Source organism: Sus scrofa, chromosome 1, assembly GCF_000003025.6.
Source record: "Sus scrofa isolate TJ Tabasco breed Duroc chromosome 1, Sscrofa11.1, whole genome shotgun sequence".
Classification (NCBI taxonomy): Eukaryota; Metazoa; Chordata; class Mammalia; order Artiodactyla; family Suidae; genus Sus; species Sus scrofa.
Genome location: NC_010443.5, coordinates 171,190,494 through 171,211,481, shown reverse-complemented (window position 1 = coordinate 171,211,481; position 20,988 = coordinate 171,190,494). Strand labels below are relative to the sequence as shown.

At 35.5% G+C, this 20,988-nt stretch overlaps 1 long non-coding RNA gene across 1 annotated transcript; it reads right to left on the bottom strand.

The window, feature by feature from the left end:
- On the bottom strand, positions 656-19,973 carry LOC110262060. Its single transcript, XR_002346577.1, has 3 exons — positions 19,851-19,973; positions 12,059-12,177; positions 656-3,478 (listed from the first exon to the last, which is right to left on the bottom strand). It is a non-coding gene; the product is annotated as an uncharacterized LOC110262060 (long non-coding RNA).

Below are 20,988 nucleotides of genomic sequence, written 5' to 3'. Positions count from 1 at the left end.
CATATACTGAATACTGGCTTTGTATGCACTTTTTTTTTTTTTTTTGCCAGTCACAATAAAACACATCATGATACAATCACTGGCCTCGCTATAATTTAATGACCTGGGATCCATTCACCATACATTCTTCTACTCCCCACAAATTAGCTATGGCTATTTAAATTTTTGAAATTACTTACAGAAAATAAATCTGTATCATACATGTAAAAACTGCAGCTGGAAATCATAGTAGCCAAGTCAATGGTTATCTCCTGCCAAATTCCAATAACACCAAATCAGTATTGTCGCAGACATGTTTCTCTGAAAACTCTATCTTGTCCTTCTTTACTTTATCCCATCTTCCTGCTTTACTTTGTCCAATCTTTCTGCTTCAAAAATGGTCACAGTGCTGGTAAATGACTTAAGCTTAAGAACAAAGGCTGTTATGTGCCTAAAGGTCAGAGTAAAAGCTTAACCTTTTACCAGCTAAGTGGCTTTTAAAATAGTAAAAGAACTTATAAAATAGTAAACAAACCCTTATATCCCCCATACACAAAGCCCCTCCTCACTTGATCTCATCTAAAGAGCACAATAAAAGCAGTGTGGTTGAGGCAGTGCTCTTGGTCCCTGAGACCTTGAGTCTCCCGGTTCCCACCTTTACTGTCTCTGTGTCTTGTTTTATGTTAACTTTTTTCCTTAAGTTTCACAGCACCCGTTCTTCAACCCCATCCTGCTGAGCTGGTCTCGGCACAGTATGAAAAAAACAAAAACATATTCCTCCATGAGAATATGCCAAAGCAATCTACTTTCATTCTCCTTCAAGAGTATACAACCAGCAGCAATTTATACTGGCCGCTTTCTGCTTTGGCAAAGATGTTTGTTTTACAAAGACCCTTTTCATTTTTCTCTGTGAGCTCTTCAATTTAGGTCATTCCACAAATTATTACTCAGTGATTTAGGCTTCACTAGTTAGACTTCACTAGTTAGAGACCAAATCTAATAACTGGCTCTCCAACACATATCCAGGGAGTATATTTCAACTATGTAAAAGTTGAAGCATTATATCCTATGGCCCAGAGTGGCTCTGTTCAATATATTTGGAAATGAAAAGTCTCAGAGAAGTAAGTGGGATGACTTTGGCCCTTGACCTGTGTAATATAAGCAGAGAGTTGAGACATCATATCAATTTCGATCACAGTTCTTCTAAAAAATACCTAAAATGCTCACCACCTCTAGGCTTCTTGCAAGGTATATGTTTAATAAATTGTTATTTCACAGTCAGTTACTACTAATATTAATACATGCCATTTATTTAGTATTTACTATGTGCCAGACAGTGTTCAAGCCCTGGAAGCTACACTATTTCTAATTACCTCTTCTGTGATGGTTAATTTTATGTGTCAATTTGACTGGGCCATGAGATATTCAGATATTTGGTCAAACACCATTTTGGATGTTACCGTGAAGCATCAGACTGAGTAAAGCAGATTATGCTCCATAATGTGTAGGCCTTATCCAATCAGTTGAATACCTGAATAGAGCCAAGAGTCTGATACTTAAGGGGGAATTCCTCTTCTCTGACTGCCTTCTAGCTGAGACACCATTTTTTTTCTTGTTTTCTGAATCACACCAAGAAATTGATCCTTTCTGAGTATCAGGCCAATCAGACTTGAGAGTGGAACTACATCATCAACTCTCCATCTCCACTTTGCCAAGTGCATATCTTAGGACTTGTCAGCCTCCATATTGATATAAGCTGATTCCTTATAATAACCTCATTATATATGTTTGTGTGTATACATAGCCTCTTGGAAAACTCTAATACACCTACAAATCTTTAAATACTTTTGTTATTGTTTTTGTTTTTCTGTTTATTCTTTCTTCAAACATTTTTTTGTATTGTTTTCCACAAAGATACTGAGAATGTGAGGTTAAATTACTTGCCCGAGTCCACACAATTAGTGAGTGAAGAAGCACAGCTACACAGCCAACTGTGTTGAACTCCATAAGCACAGCCTATCCATTACGCAATAATCTATATTTTCAAGGAGAATTTTTGTGGAAATTTCATTTGCATAAATCCCTTAGCTACTCATAACTTGAAATAAAAATCTGAAATAACTTTATAGATTTTTAAAAATAATTTGTGCACTTTATCTAAATAAGGCTCAACTGTAGCTAATGTTTTCTCAGAAATACATCACTAAAAACTCAGTTGAATGCTTCCATTTCCTGGTGACTATATAAAATATTTAAGATTGCCTCTATACCATATAAAGCATATTAATGAATAATACAAAACAAAATTAATGCATTTTCATTCAATTATGTATATTATATATATATATACATTAAATGTATATATATTTTTTCATTCAAGTGTAAAAAAAGATAGAAATGAAATTGAAGAACTAGTTTGTATATCTATAGTTTAATTAAACTATGCAAAGTCATGGTAGGAAAATGACTGCCTATTGCGCACAAGATTCATAAGACAAAATAACAGTGCCATAAGGAGTATTAACTTTTTGCCTGAAGGAAAGAAAAATGTTTTACTCATTTACTACTCATATAAATGTAAGTTAAAGTTGTGAATTTATTCATCTATTTTCTATTCACATGCAGTATGAAAACATATAAATGTCATGTTTAAATCTCTCCATGTTTTCAAATACATTGTGAAAGTGACACTGACAGATATCACAAAGTTGTTACTTCATTTGTTCAGGGATCAGTGACTGAAAAGTTGCATATTGAGTTAAACGAAAAATAATAATACAGTAGGGTTCATTTTCTGGATTGAAATATGCATCTTAAAATTATGAGAAGCTCAATAATCTATTGAATATAATTATTTTATAAATACTTTTTTCTCTGTTGTTACAAACGTATCTCTTGATCAATGTTTTCTGCTTTACCAATTCCTATTAATAGTCTTAATTGTATTTTTTAGACATCAGAGTTAATATTTCCTCCCTTTATGAATTTAAAAATAGTCTAAAATGTGATTATTTTTACATTTGCTTTTATTATATAGTAGGTATCAACCATTTTCAGAAAAGTTTTTATGACATTAAATGCTAAATTTAGACATAATTCAATGAGCATTGAAATAAATTTACTTTAATCTTCCATAGTTAATTCTTCACTGAGCAGTCGCAGAAGTCTTTTTAAAAATATGTCAGATCATATGATTCATACATCTTTCAGTAACAATTTGCGCATCTAACTCTTAATCAAAAAGATAATGAAAACTACATATCAACAAAAAATTCCTTCAAACATACTCTGCTTTATCAGCAAATTGCTCAAGTCAGAAAAATATTTTTACTTTAGAGGGTAAAAGGCAATGTATAACATCTTTTTCTGATACTACTTGATACTTAGGGTTTTTAAGACACAAACCAATTTTAGTTTCAGGTTTGTTGGATGACATTCTCCCTACCTGTTGCTGGTTCTCTTTTTGAATTGATGTCTCTGGAAGTTTTCTATGTGTTTCCTGTGTACAGAAAATGTACCCATGCTTTATTAAAAAAAAAAATTACTTTTTTTTTTCTGTTTTCCTTCATTTATATTGGCAGCTAGAATTGTATTTAAAATTCTACAGTAAAATAGATTAAAACTTTTTTTTTTTTTTTGTCTTTTTGCTATTTCTTGGGCCGCTCCCGCAGCACATGGAGGTTCCCAGGCTAGGGGTCGAATCAGAGCCACAGCCACCGGCCTACGTCAGAGCCACAGCAACACGGGATCCGAGCCGCGTCTGCAACCTACACAACAGCTCCCGGCGTTTTCATTAACCCACTGAGCAAGGTCAGGGACCGAACCGGCAACCCCATGGTTCCTAGTCGGATTCGTCAACCACTGTGCCACGACGGGAACTCCCAGATTAAAACTATTTTAATGGATAGTTATTGAGAACATCTAAAAAAAAATTTTTAGCCTTGGGAATGCAGTCTTTTTGCTTTGACCTGATACCAGACCCAGACTATTTTAAAGTTCATATAAACTATTTGTTTTATTTGTTTATTTATTTATTTAATTTTTGTCTTTTGTCTTTTTAGGGCCACACCCTTGGCATATGGAGGTTCCCAGGCTAGGGGTCAAATTATAGCTACAGCTGCCAGCTTACGCCACAGCCACAGCAACACAGGATCCGAGCTGTATCTGCGACCTACACCACAGCTCACAGCAACAGCTGAGCGAGGCCAGGGATGGAACCTGCGTCCTCATGGATACTAGTCAGGTTCTTTAACCACTGAGCCACCATGGGTAAACTCCCTATTTGTTTTATTTATAATACATTATCTTGATGAAATAGATTTCCTACCAACTGGAGTGAAGCCTGAAGATACAGTAAACCATAAAAAATATTCCAGAATAGAAGTGTCAACTGCACTGATCAATAAGATAAATGAGCAAGCCTATGGGGATGATTAAATTAAATTGTATTGAAATCCACTTGGTATAAAGAGACTACACTTGTGTTCTATATCCTCAGTTCTTATCAGCACTGGGGAAGCTAAATCTTGAGACCATTTTCCAGAAACTACATTTTAGAAACAAAAGATGTTTTACTTATTGGATGATAAAACATTCCATAAATCAATGAATCATTGATGGAATATGTAATCAACAGATGTTTCGAAGAGGCAAGGAAAACTGATCTATTTCAAAGGGATTTTCTCCATCTATCCTCTCTGCAAAAGAGAGTAACATTTGGGATTGATAATTCAGCCACACTGCCAAGAAATAGTGGCAAAGTTATAAAGTGAGTATAAGTGCTTGGTTTTTTACTATTTATTTTCCAATCAAATGATTTCTATCAGAAGCAATTTTTTTTATTAGTCTTTTCTTAGAAGTCTAGTTCTTGTGCATATAAAGTCATCATATCAAGACTATGTTTTAACCACCTGTTTTACAATGCATTTTCATTGACTCATTCTGTTCATACTTAGGCAAACACTAGGAATATGAAAGCTACTAAACTGACAAATATCAGTTATCAGAGTGCATAGTAAGAATATCAAAGAAACATATTTTTATTTTCAGTGCCAAACCAATGAAGAGGAAATTTAGAAGAGCTACTCTAAAAAATCCCTTAGAACCTTTAACCTATGGGACACAACTGTCCACAGTGCAGCAGGTTTTCTTTTTGCTTTCACTAGGCAAAACCAGTCTCATTGTATGGCACAAGTTTGGCTTTCCTTTTAGTTCATCTTACCATTAGATAGTTTTCATGACTATTGCACTGAAGAATTATAAGTAAATTGAATAAGAAAGCGTAGGAAATGTCATGTTTCATATCTCCTGAATTATCCCCCTCTTTTACTCAGTTTTAATTGTTCAGTTTTATCCTACATTTCAAGGCAAGACATAGAATGAATTTGTAAGCTGAGCAATAACATTAATAACATTTATTTACCTTATTGCTTATAAGAATTTTTCCTACATTAAAAAATATTCTGCAATACTGTAGCCACCTGATATTTAAAAAACTGTTAAAGTCTATCATGATATTTTAGTAATAATTTTAAATGAATAGTTGAGAATCAAAAAGCAACATCATAATTCAATTTAGTGAATTAAGGATATTCATAAAGAATATCCTGGGGGAATACATGAAATACTTTATCGTCTTGCTCAATTTTTATATTTTGGGGATAACAGGACTATCTGATTAACTGTATAAAATTGCCATTTCTGTAAGTAAAAGCTGGTTTATTATCAGTGTGTTTGTTTTCTTTGGCTACATAACAAATTACCACAAACTAATCAACTTAAAACCACACCCAATTATTATTCCATTATTTGCTCACTATTTATTACTCTATAGATCAGCAGTTTGGGTTGCCTGAGCATAGTTCTGTGCTGAGTGTCTCATGAGATCAAGTTCAAGGTTTCAGCCAAGCTAAGTTCTCATCTGGGGAAGAATCTGATTCCAAACCCTTTCATTTTATTGGGAGAATCCAATTTCTTGTAGCTATAGATCTTGCTGTCAGCAAAGGACTGCTCTCTACTCCTAAAGGCCATTCACATTTCTTCTCCTGTGCCCCCCTTCACCTTTAAATTAGCAATGGCGCATCTAGTTTTCTCCCACTTTAAATTGTTGTTATTTCCTCTTTAGTTACTAGTAGAAGAAAACTGTTTTTAAGCTACTAATATGATTAGACTACATTTGCCCAGATAATGTTCCTACCTTAAAGTCAGCTATGATATATAACATTAACATAATCATGGAAGTGGTATCAGACTCACAAGTTCTGGCAATTATGGTGGGATAATTTGTGGGAGTCCTTATAGGAATTCTGCCTATTACCGTAGGCAATTAACTTAAAGGTATTGTTTAACTCAATCTAACTGGAAAGATGAAATGTGAGATCTTTCCTACTTTAGCAAAATAAAAATCAAGTATGAACAGTGCCATGGGAGAAGAAATCAAGAGCAAACATATAGCCAAAACAAGCTTAGCATTCTGTTGAATATAATGGAATTATATTCTATATTTTAGATGCTATTGTTTCCCTTGATTCTATATGCAGACAGTACTGGTTACATAATTTGTCAGAGCCATTGGAAAATCAAAATCAGTTGCTTCATCTTCAAAAAGTAGGAACATAGTATATAGCTAAATGTACTAAAATATTAAGTTTTTCTCCTGTGTTCTCTTTCTCAGCTTTTAGTGGTGGCTTTGGTTTGGTAGTTTAATGTCCTAAGCAAGGAAAAATTAGAATTTAAATTTTTAATATGAATTTTACTCTTCTATATTGTGCAATGATAATTTTAAATGCAAATATAAGAACATTTATCTTATACATGAAATCACAAAATTACACTGAAATAAATTCTTATTTTATAGCTTATATACACATATGTATATTTTTCTTACCAGGTCAGCAGAAATACTGCACAAAGTAAACTTGACTGTTTTTATTTTATTTCTTGATATGTACATATTCTACCAGTACTCTCCGCCTTTGTCTTACTGATGAGTAAGAAAGGACGGAAGGGAAAAGAAACTATGGGTTCTCTTGTATCTTCCTTTCCATCTATGTCATCATTCTCAGCATAAATAATTGGCTAATAAAGGAAAGGAACATTAGTAAGAGAACATATGATTGGGTTCCCTCATTATTTGTGTTGCTGAGATCCCAATTATCTTCTTTGAGTTTGAAGTAAGCTCTGGTTCAAATACAACATTGCCTGTCAATGGTAAGAGCAGACATCCATGGCTTGTTCCTGGTATTAGGAGGAAAGAACCTGACTTCACCATTTAGCACAGTGTTAGCTATGGATTTTTTGTTCTGGTTTTAACAAGTTAAGGAAATTCCCTTGAAAAACACAACTGTGAAAGCTTACAAAAGGAAAAGCAGATATAAACAGACTAGATCTTTACAAGAAATTGGATCAATAATTAAGGACTTTCCAAAGCAGAAAATGCCAAGATCACTAGAGAATTATACCAAACACTGAAGGAAAAAAATTGTACCAATTCTCAGCAACTTCTTTCAGAAAATAGAAGCAGAGAGAGCACTTCCTAATTCATTCTATAAGGTAAGCATTACTCTATATCAAAAACAGACACACCATTACCAAAAAAGAAAACTACAGACCTATATATCTCATGAACATAAATTTTAAAATCCTCAACAAATTAGTAAACTTAAAAAATTATATACCATGACCAAGTGGGATTTCTCCTAGGTATGCAAGCTGAGTTCATTAATTGATTCAAAAATCAATTACTGTAATCCATCATATCAATAGACTAATACAGAAGAAAATCATGTGATCACATCAGCAGATACAGAAAAAGCATCTGATAAAGCCCAACATCTATTCATCATAAAAACTCTCAGCCAAGTAGAACAAAGGGAGTCCTTCTCATTTGATCAAGACTATCTCTAAAACCCTTACAGCGACATCATATTTAAGGTGAGAAAGTTGAAGCTTTCCCACTAGGACCGGGTATAAGTCAAAGTTATCACATCTCACTACTCCTTGTCAATTATGGAAGTCCTTGCTAATGCAGTAAGGTAAGAAAAGGAGGTAAAAGATATAGAGATTGGGAAGGAGGACGTAAAACTATATTTTTGCAAATAACATTATCATATGTGTAGGAAAAAAGAAAGAAGAGACAAACATATTTCTAGAACCTAATAAATAATAAGAGCAAAGTTGTAGAATAAAAACATTGATATACAAAAGTCAATTGCTTTCTATATACCAATGATGAACAAGGAATTTGAAATCAAAAACATAACACCATTTACATTAGCACCCTAAAAATGAAATACTTATGTATCAATCTAACAAAATATATGCAGGATTTGTATGAGGAATACTACAAAACTCTGATGAATGAAATTAAAGAACTAAATAAGTAAAGAGGTATTCTATGTCTGTGGATAGAAAGACTCAATATTGTCATGATATCAGTTTTGGAGTTCCCTTGTGATATAGCAGGATAGGGATCTGGCATTGTCACAACAGTGGCTCAGGTTGCTGCTGTGGTGAGGGTTCAATCCCTAGTTCACACATGCTGCAGGCATGCCCCCTTACTGCCCCCCTGCCAATTTCACTTCTTCCCAACTCTATAAATTCTATTCAATCCCAGTCAAAATTGCAGCAATTATTTTATGGGTATTAACAAGCTGATTTAAATGTTTATAGGGAGAAACAAAAATCCAGAAGAGACAAAAATAATGTTGAAGAAGAACAAAGTTGGAGGACTGACACTGCCCAATTTCTAGACTTGTTATAAAGCTACAGTAATCAAGTAAGTGTAGCATTAGCAAAAGAATAGATAACTAGATCAGTGGACCAGATTAGAAAGTCTATAAATACATCCCCATAAATACCAGTCAACTAATCCTTGACAAAGGAGTAAACACAATATAGTGCAGAGCAAAAACAGTCCTTTCAACAAATGGCGCTAGAACTAGACATCCACAGCAATAAATAAATAAATAAATCATTTTTTAAAATAATGTAGATGCACATTTCCCCAAAATTAACTCAAAATGGATCAAAGATCTAAATGTAAAATGCAAAACTATGAAAATTCTAGAAAACAACATAGGAGAAAAACTAGATGACCTTGGATATGATGATATCTTTTTAAATACAATACAAAATATATGATCCATGAAAGAAATAATTGATAAGCTAGACTTAATTAAAATTAAAAATCTCTTCTCATGAAAGGCAATGTCAAAAGAATAAGAAAAGCTACAGACTGGAAGAAAATATTTGAAAAAGACACATTTGATAAAGGACTGTTATCCAAAATACACAAAGAATACTTGAAATGTAAGAATAAGAAAAAAAAAATGACCATATTAAAAACTGAGCCAAAGATTTTCACAGACATTCCACCAAAGAAGGTAAACAGGTGGGAAATAAGCATATTCAAAAATGCTCCACATTATATATCATCAGGGAAATAAAAATTAAACCGACTACTACTACACCCTTATTAGATAACACTACACAGCTATTAGAATGGCAAAATCCAAAGCACCAACACCAATTCCTGATGATAATGTGGAGCAAGAGAAACTCTCACTGGTGGTAGGAGTGCAGAACCATACAGTCACTTCAGAAGACCATTTGGCAGTTTCTTACGAAACTAAATACACTTTTACCATACTGTCCAACAATCACCCTTCTTGGTGTTTTACCCAAAGGAGCTGAAACACTGCGTCTGCAAAAAAATCTGCACAGAAATGTTTATAATCCTTTATTCATAATTGCCAAAACTGGAAGCACCAAGATATCCTTCACTACGTAGGTGTATGGAGAAACCATGGTATGTGCAGAAAATGGGACATATTATTTTCAGTGCTAATTTTTTCAGGATAATTTTCAGTGCTAAAAATAAATGAGCTATTAAGCCATGAAAAGACATGGAAGAACTTTAGATGCATATTACTAAGTGATAGACTTCAATGTGGAAAAAACTACATATTGTATGAGTCCAACTGTTTGCCATTATCAAAAGGCAAAACTATTAGAGACAGTAAAAGATCAGTTGTTGCCAGAGTTGTAGGAAGAGAGAGATAAACTGGCAGAACACAAAGGAATTTTAGGGAATTCAAAATACTCTCTGTGATATTCTAATGATGGATATATGTTATTACTCATTTGTCCAAATTTATAGAATGTATAACACCAAGAGTGAATTGTTAGGTAAACTATAGACTTTGAGTGATTATGTCGTATCAATGTAGGTCCATTCTTGTTAAAAAATGTTTTCTGGTGGCTCAGTGGGTTAAGGATTTGGCATTATCACTGCTGAGGCTTGGGTCACCACTGTGTTGATGGTTTGATCCTTGGCGTGGAAACTTCTACATGCCACAGGTGCAGCCCCCCAAAAAAGTGCCACTCTGACAAATGACGATAGTGTGGGAGGCTATGCATGTGTGGGTTGGGCAGAAGGTATATGAGAAATCTTTGTAACTTCCTCTCAGTTTTGTTGTAAACTTAAAAACACTCTACAAAAATAAAGTCTTTTAAAAACCAATTTATTTAAAGGATCTTTTCATATTGGGTGAGTTGTAGCTTTTTCCCATTTATAAGAAAACAGTTAATTTGATCCAAGTTGCCAAATTCGTGTGTATAGAGTTGTAGATAGTATTCCATTACTTCTTCTGTCAGCAAGACTACTTTTAAGAAGGATGTAACTTTTCACATTTCTTCCAGTAAGTAAACATTTCATAATTTAATACAATTATCCTTTTTCTACATTTTTCTCACTTTGACAGATTTACATTTCAATTCCTTTATGTTCTTGTTTGGAGTCATTGATCACCACTTTCTCTTGGAAAATGTGTGGTGTATTCTCTAAATTCTTGCATATTCAGAAATATTTATATTCCAAAATAACAATGAAAACATGTTTTGGCTGGGTGTAGTAGTTATGTTTCACTCATCAAATTTCTCTTAATAGAGTTTAGATTATATTCTAATGTTTTCTGCTTGCGTGTTTCAGAATGTGTGGTGGTGGATACTTTGGTATCTTCTTATTTACCTATTTCAATTTTGCAAATATGATGTTTTCTCTTCACCCTTGGAATTGCTTTTTTTTTCCCTCAGGAACTCCATGAAATTTTCAAACTTAGACATGACTCTTTCAGATAAAAATAATGTTTTTCTAATAACTAACCCCTTTTCTCATATATTACATTTTCATCTTTTAAACTTATTATTTTCATGTTAGTTTTTTTCTGTATTTTTCAAATAAGTTGTTGAGACTTTCTCATATATACTAATTCTCTTTTTGTTTTTGCTCTTATTCCAGCAAAATTCTCCCATTTAATATTCCTAATCTACTACTTCAGATCATTGACTATATGTAGTATATAGTATTTAATGTCAGATCTTTAAAGAGAGCATCAATTTATTCATTAAATTATTTTCCTGAGAAAATCAAATTACCATCTACTTCCCTACAGCGGCTCTACTTTATGAATTTTGTGGGTTGTTTTTCCCATCTGCTATCACTCCATGGTGCTGCAAGTCCCTGACAGAGGGCAGTTATTTATTTGTATGTTTACTTACTCATCTATTCATTTATACACTGGGGCTTAGGTCTTTTTTATAGATCATTCTAGGTATCTTCAGTCCTGAAAGTGGAGGAAGGAAATCTCTCCCCACCATGAGCCAACTGTGTAGAGTAACAATGCCTCCAGCCTCTGGCTAAAATCTCTTGCAGTAAGCTTCATTCTTCTCTAATCACTATGCTCTCCAACACTCAGGGACAAGAGTGACTTAGTACATACATCCAATTTGCAATTCTTGTCATGTGTACTTTCAAGGAGAGCAAAGTCAGTTATTTGTGATGGTCAAAGTGAAAACAGTACCAGACATTGTAAGGAAGACCTTATTCAAGGCTATGAAAACAGGGAACAGAAACAAAAACATAGCCTGAACTCAACTCCATTGAAACAAAATATGGGGGAGATTATAAGAGCTGAGGTGGAAATACTAAGCCATCTACTTTCTCATCGGCGTTACCCAAAAGAAAAGTAAACTTTCTCCTATCTTCATGACAGGATGTAAGTTGGAGCAAGGTGCCTACCTATTAGGCTCCTGTCCTCCCATGAGACCAGGAGATGCAGTATTATCTTCTTTGAAGATTACATTTCAAAGGGATGGCTCCCAGATCCTTGAGAAAGTCCTGAGTCCTGGGTTATAAAACTGATAAGAAGATTTTTAAATGATTTATATATATATATATATATATGTATGTATATACACATACACACATATTATAAATGATTTATATATATATACACATACACACACATATGAAAGAAAGAATTTACAATTATAAGTTTTCTAAGTAAAAGTTTTCTAAGTAAATGCTCTAAGGGCTGGAAGAGACTTCTGTAGTTAGGCCATCTGGATTCTGTGAGAGGAAGATCAGGGATCTAGAGGCACGAAGAAGTCTGTCTAAAGTTCAGCTTAAGGCTGTCTTTATCACCACTAAATTCCCATCTAATAGCAAACAAGCATCTGAGAAGAGGCTAATGTTTGGAGCTAGGAATGGAAGAGAGGAAGATATACTCAGAGTGCCATTTGCTAGAAATTCTGAATATTAATTCAATCACCAGCCTCATTATTTATTTATTTATTTATTTTAAAGAGGAAATCTCGAGGTTTTTATCGGGTGCTAAATGTAAAAGATTCTCAGTGGCAGTGTTGAGTCCTTAAAAGCTAGGCCACCAGGGAACTCCTTCTTAAACTAAGAAACATATATATTTCCAGTGGACATAGATCTAAATTTAATGGCAAAGTAATCTTGCATGGTCAATGACTATTGTAACCTAGAATAATCGCCTAAAAAAATGTCACTACCATCAACAAAGTATATTTTAACAACATATGGTATTTTTTTTCTTTTTTCTTTTTATGACCACACCTGAGTAGGGCCAGGGATTGAACCTGCATCCTCATGTATACTAGTCAGGTTTGTTATCGCTGCGCCACTATGGGTGCTCTCAACATATGGTATTCATCTGTATGTTTAGATGATAGAGTTCTCACTTCCTATGGCTGATTTAACATTTTGATTACAAAACAGTGGCTTAGTTAAGGACATATTTCACTCCTCTTAATTTTCTAATAACTTGATTATATATGCTTGCTAATGTCCTGTTCTTTATTCTCTTATAAATGACTACCCTACTATGCACATAATTTTAATATTTAATTCAAGAAAATGACATTCTTAGATTTATACTATACTGTGCAATGATTAAATTATGCAAATATAACAAGACAGGAATCTTGTTACTTGAAAAATGCTGACTCACTCAAAAATGCTAATGTCCAATTGTTAAAAACTTCCTTTGAGAATAGCTTTCATGTAAAATTAACTGTTCTAACAAGATCTGACGTAAATGAAATCTGCAAGTGAATGAATAATTTATAGGTACTGTATTGAATGCCAGAAGTTTCCTGGTAGATTTGCTCATTCTAAACTGCCAAGATATGATCCTCATGGAAAATTAATCTCCAATCCCCAACAAAGTGCCTGTTACCTCATCTATTTAATGACTGAATTTAACATATATATTTGTTCACCCTCTTATCACCTTATACTCTGAGACAAACAATTTAATGAGAACAAAATTCATTATTTTTTAAATCACCAAATTATTACTCTGCTAGGCTAATTGAAATATTGGATAAAAATAGATGAAAGGTCATGAATGAGCGAGCTTGCTGATTGCAAAATGGCCTCAACAGTGTTTAAAGGAGGTAATTTTTATGATAGAATCTTTAGTGATTTCACTAAAGAAAAAAAAATGCAGCCATCTGTCACTTTGGTCTCTTAAAATCTGCACCAAGAGGACAGTAGACTCAGTAAATAAAACATCCTACCCTAAATTTTTTAAAGGAAAAGCTGATTTGCTCATTAAAGTACTTTTAGGGATTTCCCATTGTGGCACAGTGGAAACAAATCTGACTAGTATCCATGAGGATGTGAGTTCGATCCCTGGCCTTCTCAGTGAGTTGGGGACTGGGTGTTGCCATGAGCTGTATTATAGGTTGTCAGATGTGGCTTGGATCCTGCATTGCTGTGGCTGTGGTGTAGGCCAGCAGGTGTAGCTTTGATTTGACCCCTAGCCTGGGAACTTCCATATGCCTTGGGTGAGGACTTGAAAAGCAATAAAATAAATAAAATAAAATAATAAAATACAATACTAAAATAAAATACTTTTAGAACACGTAGAAATGAAATGGTAAATGATGACAATGTAATATTTTATCAGTAAACTTGATAAAAATCTAGATAAAAATGGAGGGGGCAAATATGAATTACAGGTTTATAGTGAATGTGAAGTCTTATTTTATATAGTCTGCTTCTAAAATAAAAATGTGTATTGTGTTTTTCTAATCAACCCTCTTTGTGAAGAAAAAAATTTTAAATAAAATGGAATTGACAAGGAGTTACAACTTGCCACATTCCATGGGTATTTCTAATGGGGTAGGGTGGTAGCCGCGTTACAGAAGTGGAAATTCTGGCAACACCTCCTCATCAAATACAGTGATAAAAGAGAACAATCCTAATAAGAGTGATTCATCAAAGTCATTGGTAATTTTCATCCACAATATAAAACATAATTTCAGTATTTTCTTATCCTTTACTTTTAAGGAAAGCTATATTCAAATAAACCTTGAATTTCTTTTCAAAATACATCCTTGGGAGATAAAATATTCTATGTATAAGATGGTCATTGGAGACAGCAATACTTATTTCAAAATTACCTGGGACTGCACATTAATTAGTGGCATTACATATTTATGAACCAATTACAATATTTACACAGACCAAGCAGATCCTGGTTCATTTAATTATAATTTGATAACTCTTTTGAATAAACTTAGCAACAGTGGCAAAACCCAATAGATTATATTAGCATTTTACAAATGAATTACACGTTATGAGATAGAAAATTATTTTTTGTGACTTTGGGGTCATAATCAAACTCCCATGTGCCTGAAGACAGGAATAAGTGTGATGTCTTACCAGTTGTCATGTACACGGGTAAAATAAATTATTTTACAAGCCATGCTTCATATTATTATTATGCTATGACCCAATTATGTTCCCATCACATTGTTTACTTGGATGTATTTTAAATATCTGATAAATAGGAAAGGAGTCATTCATTTGAGACTTGGTATATTTCAATATTTATTTATATTATGATCTTTAAAAATTTCTTTTCTGAAAATTTATAGGAATTAATAATCCATTAAAACCTGTATTTGTATGGGATAAGCAATACTGGATATAATCATATAGTGATTTAAATATATCATTTTATAATCTGCATATTTAAATAAAACTATTAAGACCTTATAAGAAAGTTCCCATTGGAGGAAATCTTGGGGTGTATTTATTTTGTCCTTTTTGACTTTTGCCTACTTTATCCCTGAAACAACATTTTGTTTTACTCTTGAGTGCCTTTAAAAAAAAAATGTTAGCATGCTCTATCTGGCTCTATTCCTTTGCTTTTAATCTGTCTTTATATAAAAAAGTGTTCTTATAAACAATAAATCATATCTTGACAATGGTTACTTTTCCCCTCCTCCTGCCAGGAATAAAAGGGTATTTTGGCTCTTCAGTGGGAGAACCCACAAATGTGTTAGGGACTCCTAAGACTGCACCTCCCTGGGAGTGTCCCCTGATTAAAACAGTCCATATTCAGCCTCCAGCAATTTGTCATTATCCCTTAAGTGTTCCACCAGATTATGGGTCTAGCAGCTTCTTTTTCAGGTAAACTAGTCTCGGACAGATATACCTGTCTCCCCAAATTTCAAGGTGACGGTTAGCTCTATGTTTTCAACTTTTTGATGATCCAAGAAAAATAATAACTTTTAAGTTTGTTCAGGTTTTGGTTTTCATTCTCCTTCTGGCACAGAGTTCCTAAAACTTCCTGTGAGGAGAGCAATGAAGGTATCTTTTCCTATGTTGATGAGATTTCCTTAGAAAGCCCTAAGGTCACCTAAGCATGGAGGCTAGCTGCCAGAGGAGCCAAATATGTAATTAGAGCCTTGGAACTTCCATTCCCCAGCTCTCCAAACCACCTACTGAGTGGGGCTAGGATGTGGAAATTGATTTCAGTCACCTAGGGCCTGTGATTTAAACAAGTGTGCCTATGTAATGAAGACTCATAAAAACCCAAAAGGAGAAGGTTCAGAGAACTTCTGAGTTGGTGAACATGTGGCGACATGGGGAGAGCAGAACACTGGAGAGGACATGAAAGCTCTGAGCTCCTGCCCATGTATCTTGCCTATGTGTCCCTTCCATCTGGCTGTTCCTGAGTTATATCCTTTTATAATACACCAGTAGTCTAGTAAGTTAAATGCGTCTCTGAGTTCTGTGAACTGCTCAAGCAAATTAATTTAACCCAAGGAGGGACTCATTGAGACCTCCTATTTATAGTCAGTTAGGGAAAGCACAGGTAACAACCTAGACTTCCAACTGGCTGGCTGAAGTGTGGGGGGGTCAGGGTTGGCAGTGGGAACGTGGCACGTTCCTTTAGGACTGAGATCTTAACCTATGGGATCTGACGCTATCTCCCAATAAAGTGTCAGAATTGCATCGAATAAGACACCCAGCTGTCAAAGAATTACTTGTGGGAATTCCCCTCCTACTGATCCAGACAGAGTAAAAGGACAAAGCAGGTGATTAGATTGTTAATCTCAGTAGGGGATTGTAAATAGAAAAAAAGCATGGAAGAACTCTGTAAACTGAGGATCACTCAGGAAAGCAGACTTGCTTAATTACAAAACAAAGCAGGCTTGCTTAGCAACCAAACCATGAAGCCAAACCGAAGTCCTGCCCCTAAACAATAAAACAATGGTGGAATGAGACCCACATCCTGCCCAGTGAGGTTCATAAATTAATGAATCCTAGGATATGCCTGTCTGCACACATTAAAAACAAAAATATAGGAAAAGGCGACATTATAGTGACCGTGTAGGAACAAGAAAACTCATCTGTCCAACATGGTGAGGAGCTGACGATGGAAGCTTGAAGTTTAATCAAGAATAAGGAAGAAGGTAGTCTTCTCCCCCTCCCCATTCTTCCTTTGATTATAAAACTGTAGCCTGCAAGGTTCTTGTGGTGTGGCACTCCCTTGCCTGCTTGGTTATATTTCTCACAAGCCTTCTACACTAAAAAATTCTTTCCTGACCTGTCATTCTGCCTCTTGCTGAATTCTTTCTGCACCATGACAGAGGAACCTACACTTCACTGTTACCAGAATCCAGGTTCTTGTTCATAAAGCCAAGTATGATATTATACTTACTGCATCCTAAAATGCTTTTTCAAATTAACAGTATTTTTTAAAGCTTTTGTCATATCAGTTCAAAAGAAGCCTTTCCATATGTTTGGCTTCTGATTCTGATAGCATTTTGTACCATGCATCTTTGAAATGGAGCAGGATCCTATGCGGACTTTCTAAGACAGACCACCCCTCCCCCATGTCCTCCACCTGACTCTTGTCTCTAGGAAACCATTAGCCAAAAAATAAATTTAATCAAAGAAATGAGAAAATGCAGAAACAAAGGAAAAGCAGTCATATAGGACAAAATATTAATAGTTTGTCATTAAGCAAAGTCAAGGACCTTTCTAATATTCTGAGCCATACCCTTTTGATAGGGATGGAGTAGGCACAGGTAGCTGGAGAAGTTCCAATAACGGACCATAGATAGAGAGGGAAACCTAGGGGACTTTGGGAGATCACTGTAAGTTAATAACTGCTCAAGAGGGCCATCAGAACAAGGCATGCTGGCTTGACTAGTGGAGGTACGAAATATGCCTCAGGTCATTGGGTGGGGGATGGGGTGATGCCTGCATTCAGGTTCAGACTAAGGGTAGGAGTTTGAGGACCACCCTTCTGCTGATTTGAATAAGCACCATGATGGTCCTAGTCTAACATTATAGGGTCAAATGCTCTCTTACTGTTTACCAAGGAGGAGCTATTACTCAAAGAAAGAGGATGAGGCAGTCTTTTCCCACCCCTACACCCCTTGGATGATAAAACCATGGCCCACCTAATCCTGGGAGCATAGCCTCCTTGCCTGCCTGCTTGCATCTTTAACAAGTGTCCCATCTTAATAAATCTATTTTTTGCCTATTACTTTGTCTCTTGCTAAATTCCTTCTGCATGAAGATATAAAGAACCCAAACTTCAGTAAGTCCAGACACTGGGTGAGTAATTCTAATTTAAAACTGTGGGTTCAAGTCCCAATCTGGGTTTAAGCTGGGTTTAATCCTGGCTTGTGGGTTCATGTCTCAAGATAGGTTCAGGCCATTAGTGCTGTCAGTTTCACTTTGAGCTATTTTGTAGATACCAAAACCCTCAGCATGTGGAAGAAGGTAGTTACATGATGATCCAACTGTAGCCATAACTTAAGCTGCCAAAATTCTGAGAACTGGCATCAAAAAAATGAGAACAAACTGATCCTGGAACTAGAGATTAACTGTACTCAAAACAATCAAGATGACAGTGATTGCATCACACACTACATCGTTACAGCTCTCTACATTATTACTTCTGGTTCTTGCCCACACACAGCAAGGAACTGAAGTGGCTGGAGTTAGGGATGTAAATAAACCCTTTAGGTGTGACAGTTCCAGCTGGGAAGTGCTGCACTGGCCCCAGGATAGAGGCAGTGGTCCGGTCACCAATGGGAACCCTCTTAAGTGACAGCGGCTCAGGTCAAAAGCTACAGCTCTCATTAGGGTACTTTAAGGGGCCTTATGTGGGTCACCCTCTGATGGAACAAAAACACTGCCACCACAGTTTGCCCTGGAGATTGCAATGAGTTGAATCAAATTCGTGGAACAAAGTAGACAGCAAATTTATTTATGCTGTCATAGAAAGGGGGCCATTCTGAGAGTAAGGGCCGGCCCCAATTTACAGTTGGTTTTCTCTTATTCCCCCATGCTATGGACTTGATTGTGGATGTGATTTCTCCTGCCACAGGCCCACTAATTTCTCCTACCCCAGCCTCCTGTGCCCTGTGTAAGGGCTGAGCATTGACTGTTCTCTGTATGGGGGTGTGCTTTGATCCTCTGATTGGTTTTGGGCAGGGTTCCTCATCTACATGGGGAGCAGGTGATAAAGATGTGGGGAGAGGAGTGGGCCACATACATTTCCTAGTAAGGAGTAAGAAGGAGCAGGCCAGGTTGCTCAGGGTAGGTGAAGGGTATTGCAATGAGATAAGTGAGGCAATGATAAGGATCTGGTAATTCTTTTTTTGGCCAGAGGCTTTGGGTTCAATCTTCTTGAAGGGGACTCAAAGCCTATCACAACATGACCAATTTCAAGATGACAGTCAGAGCTGACTGTGCTATTTCTGCATGTAGCTCCTTTCCTCTGCCTGTACACCCCTGGAACTTCCTTTTTAAAGCTCTTGCCCAATGATTATCAGTGGGGGAAGCTGGCCCTTGGACAGAAGTCCACTCCCTACCTCCCCCCACCCACTAGTTGCCAGACACTGAAATAAAGCAAACCTTCCTTTTCAACAATCTTGCTTTTAAGCGATGAAGCAATTTTCTCCGACTTTTGGTAACATCTTCTTTATTCTGTTTAATAGCCCTACTGTTGAACATTAATATTGCTCCTAATATTTTTCTCTCATGGTATAGACAATCAAACAATTTACCCATGCTATAGATACTATTTTTTCTGCTTAATAGTTAACACGCTATTCAATTTCTAAAAGTGCCCTACTTTGTTAGTAACTAGGCTAGTAGCAGACATACCCAGTGTAGGATTTTCAAGTAAATATTGAGATGAAGCAGAGTTAATATTAATAATCTGAAGGGTCTTTATATTACTTACCCCAAATCTAACAAAAAACTTAGCATCAGAACACTCCAGCATTCATGGAAGGAGGGAGAACAAGTTAAGTTTAGCTTTGTGAAGCAGATGCCCACATTGCTTCTTCAAACCGTGGGAGCTGCAGAGGAGTTGGAAAAGAAAGAGGTATTGGTTGAGTGCTGATTTGCTGGCCCCACCCATATTTCAGGCAGACATGCATTTATTTTTTTTCTTGTTTTTCCTGTTTTTCTTGTTCTTATGTATAAGTAAGCAATGCTGATTTTTAAAGCCCAGTAATTTAATCCACTTTTAAAACATACCCGTAGCAGCTTTCCAGCTTTTAAGAATCCTTTCTCCGGAGTTCCCATTGTGGCTCAGGGGTTAAGAATCCAACTAGTATCCATGAGGAGGTGGGTTCAATTCCTGGTCCTGCTCAGTGGGTTAAAGATTCAGAGGTGTTGCCATGAGCTATGGTGTAGGTTGCAGACACGGCTTGGACCTGACATTTCTGTGGCTGTGGCCTAGGCCGGCAGCTGTACCTCTGATTTGAGCCCTAGCCTGGGGATGGCCATATGCCAAAGGTGTGGCCCTAAGCGAAATATGTATATATATCCATTTTCACAAAAGTCATTATTTTTACATTTTCAGAGGATTTAATATACTATATATATATATATCTTACAGGCATATATATTGTATAAACACTACCTATATTTTTCTTGAAATTTCCTTTTTTAATGCTCATAAAGGCAATCAGCTTGACAATAATTCTGTGCAATCACAGGATGATTCCATAAGCCAAGTGAATGACAAATGACCAACATAAATATTTTTAAGTAATTTCAAATAAATTTAATTTTCTTAAATCCTGGGACTCATGTCACATGATTTAATTCAGACATAAACCCACTAAATAAATTCTAGTACATTTCCACATCTGCATAATAAGATTATCTGCTGTTTCTGTCAGGGTTTGGTTAGGAAAATAAAAGCGAGTACATATATTCCAGAAATAAAGAGTTTAATATTGGCATTATGAGTTCACATAACTGGGAATAACTGCAAAGTGATGAACATGGAAGTGATTAATGAATACCTACACCTAAAGTCCTAAAAAGTGTGGTGCTCAAGAGCTCAGAAAAAGTTAGTGCGATTTTTA